This window comes from Colobus angolensis, unplaced genomic scaffold, assembly GCF_000951035.1.
Source record: "Colobus angolensis palliatus isolate OR3802 unplaced genomic scaffold, Cang.pa_1.0 Scaffold42, whole genome shotgun sequence".
NCBI lineage: Eukaryota > Metazoa > Chordata > Mammalia > Primates > Cercopithecidae > Colobus > Colobus angolensis.
In genome coordinates, this window is record NW_012117599.1 from 5,483,266 (window position 1) to 5,493,752 (window position 10,487).

The 10,487-nt window shown below is 42.8% G+C and overlaps 1 protein-coding gene across 3 annotated transcripts in view; it reads right to left on the reverse strand.

The window, feature by feature from the left end:
• The window catches only part of RNF149 (ring finger protein 149), a 32,815-nt gene that overhangs the window by 18,217 nt on the left and 4,111 nt on the right, over positions 1 to 10,487 (reverse strand). The gene's annotated exons all lie outside the window — the stretch shown is intronic.

The following is a 10,487-nucleotide window of genomic DNA, read 5'->3' on the forward strand; positions in this document are numbered from 1 at the left end:
CAACGTGAAGAACACAAAATATGATACAGAGAACATTAAATTAAATATAAGGGTATTATGTTCATCTACATATATAAATACATTAGAAAAATTCCATGGAAAACATAAGTTACCAAACCTGGTTCCAAAAGAAACTGATGACATTAGAAGTAATAGAATCAATCACTAAGAACTACTCCCCCGGCCGGGCATGGTGGCTCACGCCTGTAATACCAACACTTTGAGAGGCCTAGGTGGGTGGATCACTAGGTCAGGAGTTCAAGACCGGTCTGGCCAACATAGTGAAACACCATCTCTACCAAACTTACAAAAATTAGCCGGGTGTGGTGGCGGGCACCTGTAATCCCAGCTCGGGAGGCTGAGGCAGGAGAATCAGGGTGAACCGGGGAAGCGGAGGTTGCAGTGAGCTGAGATCGCGCCACTGCACTCCAGCCCCGGTGACAGTGCAAGACCCCATCTCAAAAATAAATAAATAAATAAAAACAATTCTCCCAAAAGCTAGAGTACTGTTCAGTTTCACAGGTGAAGCCTACCACCAAACCTTTAAGGAACAAGTAATACCAACGATATTTAAGTTGTTCCACAGCAGATTAAAAAATTAGAAAGTTTAAAAATTACTTGTAAGACGGCCAGGCGCAGTGGCTCATGCCTGTAATCCCAGCACTTCAGGAGGCCGAGGTGGGCCGATCACGAGGTCAGGAGATCGAGACCATCCTGGCTAACACGGTGAAACCCCGTCTCTACTAAAAAATACAAAAAATTAGCCAGGCATGGTGGCAGGCCCCTGTGGTCCCAGCTACTCGGGAGGCTGAGGCAGGAGAATGGCGTAAACCTGGGAGACAGAGGTTACAGTGAGCCGAGATGGCGTCACTGCACTCCAGCCTAGGCAACAGAGCAAGGCTCTGTCTCAAAAAAAAAAAAAAATTACTTCTAAGATAATAAAACCAAACATGGTAATAAACAACCAACAAAAGAACCATACAACCATACAAACCATACAACATGGTAGTTTACACCTGTAATCCCAGCACTTTGAGACGTGAGATCGGAGGATCACTTGAGGCCAGGAGTTGGAGACCAGCCTGTGTAAGTGAGACCATCTCTCTACAAATAATTTAAAGAAAAAACGAGTTGGGAACAGGTGGTCAAGGCTGCAGTGAGCTGAGATCATCCTACCGTACTCCAGCTTGGGCGACAGAGTGAGACTGTATCTCAATGAAAAACAAACAAAAACCTATACAGATCAATTCCACTTATGAGTACTAATACATAATGCCTAAAGCATAGTCATTAAAATCAGGGAGACAATATGAAAATTTCTACTATGATCACTATTACTTAGCATTGCTCTGAAGGCATAAGCAGACATGAGACAAAAATCAAGAGACATAGAAAAGAAGGGCTAAAATAAAAAATTTTACATGAATTTAGCTACAAATGAATGCAAGAATCATAAAATATCAGTAACATTAATAAAGAACTAAAAATACTGCTTCTAAGTTCACTTAGAAGGAAAACAAGACGATTGGAACAACGTTTTAAACAGTGAAACCTGGACCAGTCTTTAAGTAATTAAAACATCGTGGCTGTAGCATATGGAGACGCCTACAGAATGAGACAGAATAACAGTCCAGAAATAGACCCAAATACATTAAAGAATTTAGTGCACAGAAGCAGAATTCCAAATGCATGAGGCAAAATGAATTATTTAAAAAATTATTTGAGGCAACTGGGTATCACCGGTGGGGCGAGTGGGGAGAAGCTGCATCCATTTCTCACAACTTACGCCAAAATAAATTCCAACTAAATCAGAGATTTAAATGTACATATAAATTAAGAGGAAACGTACAATGGCCAGAAGATGGGAATTAAAAAATATATATTGAAGAAAAGCTTCTCCAAGTATAAAAACTACTTAGAGGTTCTTAAAAAAAACTTTTTTTTAACTACAGAAAAATGAAAATTTTCTCCATGAGTTAGAGCAAAACCAAGGTCAAAAGAGCAAAAGAGCAATGTCCGTGTCTCTTTGGCCCAGCAATTCTGTGTCCAGGAACGTAACTGCATAGATGTAACCAACAAAGTATCCATAAAGATTTATTGTTGGCTGGGCACGGTGACTCATGCCTGTAATCCCAGCACTTTGCCAGGCATGGTGCCTCACGCCTGTAATCCCAGCACTTTGGGAGGCTGAGGTGGGTGGATCATCCGAGGTCAGGAGTTCGAGACCAGCCAGGCCAAAATGGCGAAACCCCGTCTCTAAAAAAATTACAAAAATTAGCCAGGCGTGGTGGTGGGCGCCTGTAATCCTAGCTACTCAGGAGGCTGAGACAGAAGAATCACTTGAACCCCGGAGGCAGAGGTTGCGGTGAGCCGAGATTGCGCCACTGCACTCCAGCCTGGGCGACAAGAGCAAGACTCTGTCTCAAACAAACAAAAAACAAAAAGAGCAAACGATCAATTTGGAAAATATAGATGTAACATAACAAAGACAAAAAACTAATTTCCTGTAAGAGTAATAGAAAAACAAAGAAAATGAAGTTGATTTGCAGAAAATAAAAAGGGTTTTTTGTTTTGTTTTTATTTTTAAAGAGATGGGGTCTCACTCTGTCACCCAGGATGGAGTACAGTGGTGGGATCCTAGCTCAATGAAATCTCAAACTCCTGGGCTCAAATGATCCTCCTGCCTCAGCCTCCTGAGTAGCTGGGACCACAGGCACACACCACTACACCTGGCTAATTTTTTTCATTTTTTGTAGAAATGGGGTCTCATTATGTTGCTCAGGCTAGCCTTGAACTCCTGGCCTCAAACAATTCTCCCACCTCGACCTCTCATAGCGTTGGGCTCCTGGCATGAGCCACTCTATGCTTGGCCAAATGGATATTTTAAATAGCAGCTTTATTGAGATATAATCCACATACCACAAAATTCACCTTTTTTTAAGTGTACAAGTCAGTGGTTTTTAGTAGATTTGTAAAGCTGTACAACCATCATCACTATCTAAAATTCTGTAACATTTTCATTACCCTAAAAAGAAACCCTGTGTCCACTGGCAGTCTCTCTCCCTGCAAAAGCGATTTTAAACACATAAAAAGTCTTCCTTGGTAACAAATGAAAACATTTCCTGTAAGATTGGCAAAGACCAAAAAGTCTGATATACCATATTGGCAAAAACAGGAATGAATCAGCACTCTCGCACACTGCTGGCTGGGTGGTGAATAAATTACCATACTCCTTCTACGAAAGGCAATGGCATCTGAAAAATTCTAAATGTCCATGTCTCTTTGGCCCAGCAATTCTGTGTCCAGAAACGTAACTGCATAGATGTAACCAATGAGGTATCTATAAAGATTTATTGTTGGCTGGGCACGGTGACTCATGCCTGTAATCCCAGCACTTTGCGGGGCCAAGGCGGACGGATCAGGAGTTTGAGACCAGCCTGGCCATCATGGCAAAACCCTGTCTCTACTTCAAAGAAATACAAAAATTAGCTGGGTGTGGTGGTGCATGTCTGTAGTCCTAGCTACTTGGGAGGCTGAGGCAGGAGGATCACCTGAGCCTAGGAGGCAGAGACTGCAGTGAGCCGAAATTGCACCACTGCACTCCAGACTGGGCAACACAGCAAGACACTGTCTCAAAAATAATAATAAAATTAAATAAAAAAGATTTATTGCCAATGTTTTTTCCTAAGTTTTCGCTATCACAATATACATGTCCATCGAAAAGAAAAAAGCTATATATATTACAGTATGTGTATGAAGACTGAAGTAGCAGCTCTGTAAGTACTGACAGTACTTAAGACAGAAAACACACAACATGTAAACTGTGTGGAGAGCATGCTGTCCTTAAAAAAACAAAACAACAACAAAAACCCAAAGACCGACATGCCCCTATAAACACATACTACCCTCTGGAAGGCTACCCCAGAGACTGGAGACCACGACTGTTTCTGGGGAGAGGCTCTACGGGATGCAGGACAGGGTGGGGGGTCTTATTTGCATAGTAAGAATTCTGTAGCATGTGCACATATTAGCTATTCAAAAAATAACTTTTAGGTGTGTTGGTTCACGTCTATAATCCCAGCACTTTGGGAGGCCGATGCAGGTGGATCACTTGAGGTTAGGCGTTTGAGACCAGCCTGGCGAACATGGTGAAACCCTGTCTCTACTAATATTACACATGCAAAAAATTAGCTGGGCGTGGTAGCTCATGTCTGTAATCCCAGCTACTCAGGAGGCTGAGGCAGAAGAATTGCTTGAACCTAGGAGTCGGAGGATGCAGTGAGCCAAAATCGCGCCACTGCACTCCAGCCTGGGCGACAGGGCGAGACTCTGTCTCGAAACAAAACAAAAAATAACTTGAAAGGGTATATAAAGAACGTTCCCTGACATCACACTAAAACCACATTTTAACACTATTTTATTGTGGAGGGAAATTTCATCTGTAGCAAATCCACTGTGGATCTCAAGCTTTGGGATTTAGTTACTGAAACACCAGGAGGACACCCTTCTAAGGTAGCCCCTATGTGGAAGCTGATCCTATGATCTGATGACCTGCCTGTCTAAAAGTGTCCCTTGGCAAGAACTGTAGTTTCCAAAGCACCCACACAACCAACCAGGTCATCACAAGGCGACACAACAAGGAGGAAGGCATTTTCTGCCATCGTGAAAATAAACATCTAGCAGTTAAGAAGGACGTGTATAGAAAGAATTATGATATGGCACTTTGCAAGCTAGAAGTCTTTTTGGTAAACCCGCTTTTGTGGAAAATTCCAAGCACATACAAAGTAGAAAGAACAGTACAACGAACTCTCATGTTTCCATCTCAGTTAAAAGCTTTTACGCAGAAAACTAAACTATGCTATGATGATAGCTGAATCAATTTCTGGTACTGATACCACATTCTTTGTGTGGTAACGGGGAAGAACATGTTTACATTTATAACTCACTTGAAGCAGGAAAAGGCCACACTATCGTTCTACAGCTGAGTGTTTAGAAATCCTAGGGAGTTGCTCAATGTCACACAGCACCTGAAAAAGCCAGTTCTAAAATCCGAAGACCCAGTTCTGAGGTAGTGTCCCTTCCCCGCACCCCTTCACAGGATCACAGGCTCCACAGCCAGACAGACCTGGGTGCAAATATCACCGTCATCCATTGCCTGGGGGGCTGGACAAATCCACGCTCACTGAGAATGCTTCTGCAGCTACAAAATGGGGATGAGAATGACTCTATTTCAGACTACCACTTTTGCAATAAGAAAGCAGAGTAACAAAGAGCTACAGAAATAAGGGGACGATTTTGTTTGGGGTGGAAGGAAATCTCCCCAGGCACACTGCAATCACATCTCAAAGGAGAGAAAAGTTTACAAAGCAAAGGAAGAGGGTTTCTAGATGGTAGACCACAACAATATATTTGGGATGGTGACCAGCCCAGTTTGGCTGGTGACTAAGATACATGTAAAGGTATCTTGTTGAATAAATGAACGGATGAGTGGGAGACAGAAGATTAACTGAGATTAAAAAGGTTCTTCAACACCTACAATCTCAAGGCTGGGGGTGGGGGAAGGGATACTGCTGCAACAAGTATCAGGACACCCTGTACAGGAAACACTTGCAATATCCATCTGAAATTTCTCACCTAGGAAATCCGTCTAAGTTTGCTGAGTTAAAAGAAATTATTATTATTATTTTTATTTATTTATTTATTTTTGAGACAGAGTCTCGCTCTTGCTCTGTCGCCCAGGCTGGAGTGCAGCGGCACGATCTCGGCCTTGGCCTCCCAAAGTGCCGGGAACAGAGGCGTGGGCAACCACGTCCGGCCATGGATCTCTGGACCCTAGAGAGTTTGAGACCAGCCTGGGCAACATGGCAAAAATCCTGTCTCTATTAAAGCAAACCAAAAAAAAACCTGCCTAGCATGAGGACTAAACAGTTTGCTATATTATAATCACAGCAGCAAGACTGCTTCTGGAAATTATTTTAAATTAACAAAACCCAGAACGAAGACTCTTTATACCCTGAGATTTGCTTTTCCAGAACATTTCTGGGGACGAACTGGAGACAGGGCAGTTGGGGAAAAAACACGCTAGTTCAGGGGTCAGCATGTGCATAACCCCAAAGGGTGTGAGGCATGGCCACCTTGTAGGCCCTACTCTTGCCTCTGATAATCGCCGCCTCTCTGGTCAATACTAAAGAGCTAAGCTGCTCAAGTTATTGTGCACGACCCTTCCTTAACTGGCACATGAGACCAAATCACAGCTTATTTCCAAACTAAATGGCTGGATTTTTTCACAGAAACTCAAAAGACTTGGGATGACAGAGAAAAAGCCCTTTGAGGCTATATTTTCCTTTCCCAGGCCTCAACATTGTTACCAATATTGCTTGACTAAAAAATGTCACCTTGCACAATCCCTCTTCCCCAAAAGAACCTATACACCTTGGCATTAGACAGGAAAATTTCTTGAAGGCAATTTATGTTTTTTGTTTTACACTTAGCAAAATATCTTTGCACATAGTACATAATCATACATCTACTTGCTGAACAACAATAAATATCGAATATAGTGTTTTTTTGTTTTTTGAGACAGGGTCTCACTGTGTTGCCCAGGCTGGAGTACAGCTGCACGATTACAGCTCGCTGCAGCCTTGACCGCCCAGGCTCAGGCGATCCTCCCATCTCAGCCTCTCTAGTAGCTGGGACTGTGCCACCACACCCAGCTAATATTTGTTTATTTATTTATTGAGACGGAATCTTGGTCTGTCACCCTGGCTACAGTGCAGTGGTACGATCTCAGCTCACTGCATGCTCTGCCTCCTGGGTTCACACCATTCTCCTGCCTCAGTCTCCCTAGCAGCTGGGACTACAGGCGTCCGCCACCATGCCCAGCTAATTTTTTTGTATTTTTAGTAGAGACGGGGTTTCACCGTGTTAGCCAGGATGGTCTTATCTCCTGACCTCGTCATCTGCCCGCCTCGGGCTCACAAAGCGCTGGGATTACAGGTGTGAGCCACTGTGCCTGGCCTGCTAATTTTTATTTTTGTATTTTTTGTAAAGATAGGGTTTCACCATGCTGCCCAGGCTGGTCTCAAGCAATCTGCCTGCCTAAGCCTCCCAAAGTGCTGGGATTACTGGTATGCATCACGATGTCCTACTTGAAAGACAGTATTTTTAACAAACCAAATCACCCGTAACACAATTGAACATTCTTCTGTACCAAAAAATAAACTTGTGCTTACTTCTGTATCTTTTCAAATTTCTGTGTTTCTCTTATCACCCTGTCAAAATAATAATAAAAAGGAAAAAAGTTCTGACTTGGTCAACAGTTTTAAAATTCTTCTGGATGACATGAGTCTAGTGTACTATTTCTCCTCCCAAGACAGCTATTTAAAGTAGATTTCAACATTCTCTTGAAGGAGAAGCGAGCTACTGAAATATTTAAAGTAGTGGATTAGATTTCTGTTCTAGAAAACTAATTTAGGCAGCTAGAAATCATTTCAAAGTTCCACAAAGAGAATACTACAAACTTTCACGTTTTCGTTTCCCCAATAACTTCACTGCAACACTCTCTCTACATTTTTTCCCCTCCTCTCTGGATAATTTCTGGTCAAATTTTTAAGGTTCAGCATAAGCTCAACTTAAGACTTTTCAGCACCATCCGCCTCTTAGATACCTCTTTTTGCACACCTACTGTAATTTATTTATAGGTCTCCCTCACTAGACAAGTACTACCTGTTCTTATTTATTAGTTTTTGTAGCCCTAGCATCAAGCAGTGATGGCCTATAAAAAGGCTTCTACATGAATGAATAAAACTGAAAAACTGGCTCATCTTTTATTGCTAAAGTTAAAATGACCCAATAAGGCGAATTCCCAATAAAGAGATTCCCTAGCAGGTGAATTTGGTGAATTCATCAATATGAATGTAAATATCACGGAAATCTGAAACATTATGCAAAACAAACGTTTTTATGGTTGGCTGGGTGAGTTAGGAGGACCCCAACATAAGTGCAATTCTCTTTTTGGCACAGAATTTTAAATTATGTTTTGGACAATGTGTCTTGCTCAAAAACATTTTGTATTTTTGAATACAATACTCAACAATGTTAGGAACTCTTCTGCAATTTTCCCAAATGCACTGCTTTATCTCAGATCTTCATTCAGCCTTTTGCAATATTGCAAAAGGCTGTTTCTGCCACCCAGAATGTCCTATAGCCCACTCACCTCTACCGCACACAACACACCTTCCCCATCGACTTTAACTTGTCCTTCAAAACTCAACCTTGGCCAGGTGTGGTGGCTCACACCTAATCCCAGCACTCTGGGAGGCCGAGGCAGGACAGCTTGAGTCCAGGAATTCGGAAGCAGCCGGGCAACACAGGGACACCCCATCTCTACAAAACATTTAAAAAATTAGCCAGGTGTGGCAGCATGCACCTGTAGTCCCAGCTACACAGAAGGCTAAGGTGGGAGGACTGCTTGATCCCTAAAGGGCAAAGCTACAGTGAGCTATGACTGTGCCACTGCACTCCAGCCTGGGCAACAGACTGAGACACTGTCTCAAAAAAAAAAAAAAACACCAAAACCAACCAAACAAAAAACCCTCAACCTTTCTGGGAAGTGTCCTAGCTAATCCCATCCTCTGTGAGGCTATGAGGTGCCATTTCTGTCTTCCTATAGCACCAAAATACATTTTATTTTATTTTTGAGAGAGAGTCTTGCTCTGTCGCCCAGGCTGTAATGCAGTGGCACAATCTTGGCTCACTGCAACCTCTGCCTCCCAGTTCAAACTATTCTCATGCCTCAGCCACCTGGGAGGTGGCTGGAACTACAGGCGCTTGCCTCAATGCCTGGCTAATTTTTTTTCGTATTTTTAGTACAGACGGAGTCTTTCCCATGTTGGCCAGGCTGGTCTCGAACTCCTGACCTCAGGTGATCCACCTGCCTCAGCCTACCAAACTGCTGGGATTACAGGTGTGAGCTACTGTGCCCAGCCTCAAAATACATTTTAAATTCAAATCTAAATTTTTAGATAATTTCTGAGAGTGTAGCATTACAGATCATCAAGAACTTATTATCCATTCATAAAAGACTATTTAACTTGCTCTGCAAACACAAAATGAGCTCTCTGAAGGTCAGGGATTTTTTAAAAAATTTTCTTTCTATACCTCTAATCAATAGGAGGGATTTCTTACACATCTTTGTAACCTCCCCTGCCACCCACTCCAACTCTGGCAGATTCCCAAATATAACTCCAAGCCTTGCCAGTACTTGGCACTCAGGAAATAACTGTGAAAAAATGGAAGTGCCATTCTTAAAAGACCACGTCAAGATTTCAGCTAAAGGATCAGCCTATTCGTTAACAAACACATGTACGTTAATTTAAGGCCAATATCCTGTAAAAGCTTTTGTTGTAGTGCTTTGATGTTTACTAATTTCCACCTATCTTGGTCAAGTTTACTTTGATACCTTTGCAACACCTGCATTAAATCCCTTTCCTTAGCCAGGTGTGGCGGCTTACACTCCCAGCACTGTGGGACGCCGAGACAGGCAGATCGCTTGAGCTGAGGGAGAACAGCCTGACCAACATGGCAAAACCCCATCTTTACAAAAAGTACAAAAATTAGCCAGACACGGTGGCGTGTGCCTGTAGTCCCAGCTACTTGGGAAGCTGAGGCAAGAGAATCTCTTGAACCTAGGATGCAGAGGTTGCAATGAGCCAAGATCATGCCACTGCACTCTAGCCTGGGTGACAGAGCAAGACCTTGCCTCAAAAAAAACCAAAAACCAAAAAACAAAAAAAAACCCTTTCCTTTACACCTGCTAAGCACCTGTGCATACTGCAATTATGAGGTTCAAACCACATAGTCTGGAAAGTTCTGTGTATCTCTCCCCCTAGACCATACACCTCTTAAGGGCAGGCCTGTGTCCTACGCATTTCTATCCCTGAGCAGGCATAATACTTAACCCAAAGTGGCTGCTGAATATATGTCTGCTAAAGTAAACAGAATTGACTTTGGAAATTAGTAACAATCCTTATACTTGTTCTGACAAAAAATTAAAATCACTTTTTTTTAGAGCCACAATAAAATACTGATTTAAACCCCCAAATAATCTTGTACTGGATTCTAGTAGAGACAAGCAAGATTTCAGAAAAACTGGAGAAACTCTCCTGAGGCTTGGGAAGAGACTACCAGTATTCCTTTTTTTTTTTTTTGAGACAGGGTCTCACTCTGTCGCCCAGGCTTGAGTGCAGTGGCGCAATCTTGGCTTACTGCATCCCCTGACTCCCGGGTTCAAGTGATTCTCCTGCCTCAGCCTCCTGAGTAGCTGGGACTACAGGCCCGCACCACCATGCCCAGCTCATTTTTGTATTTTTAGTGGAGACGGGGTTTCACCATGTTGGCCAGGCTGGTCTCGATCTCTTGACCTCATAATCCACCTGCCTCGGCCTCCCAAAGTGCTGGGATTACAGGCGTGAGCCACTGCACCCAGT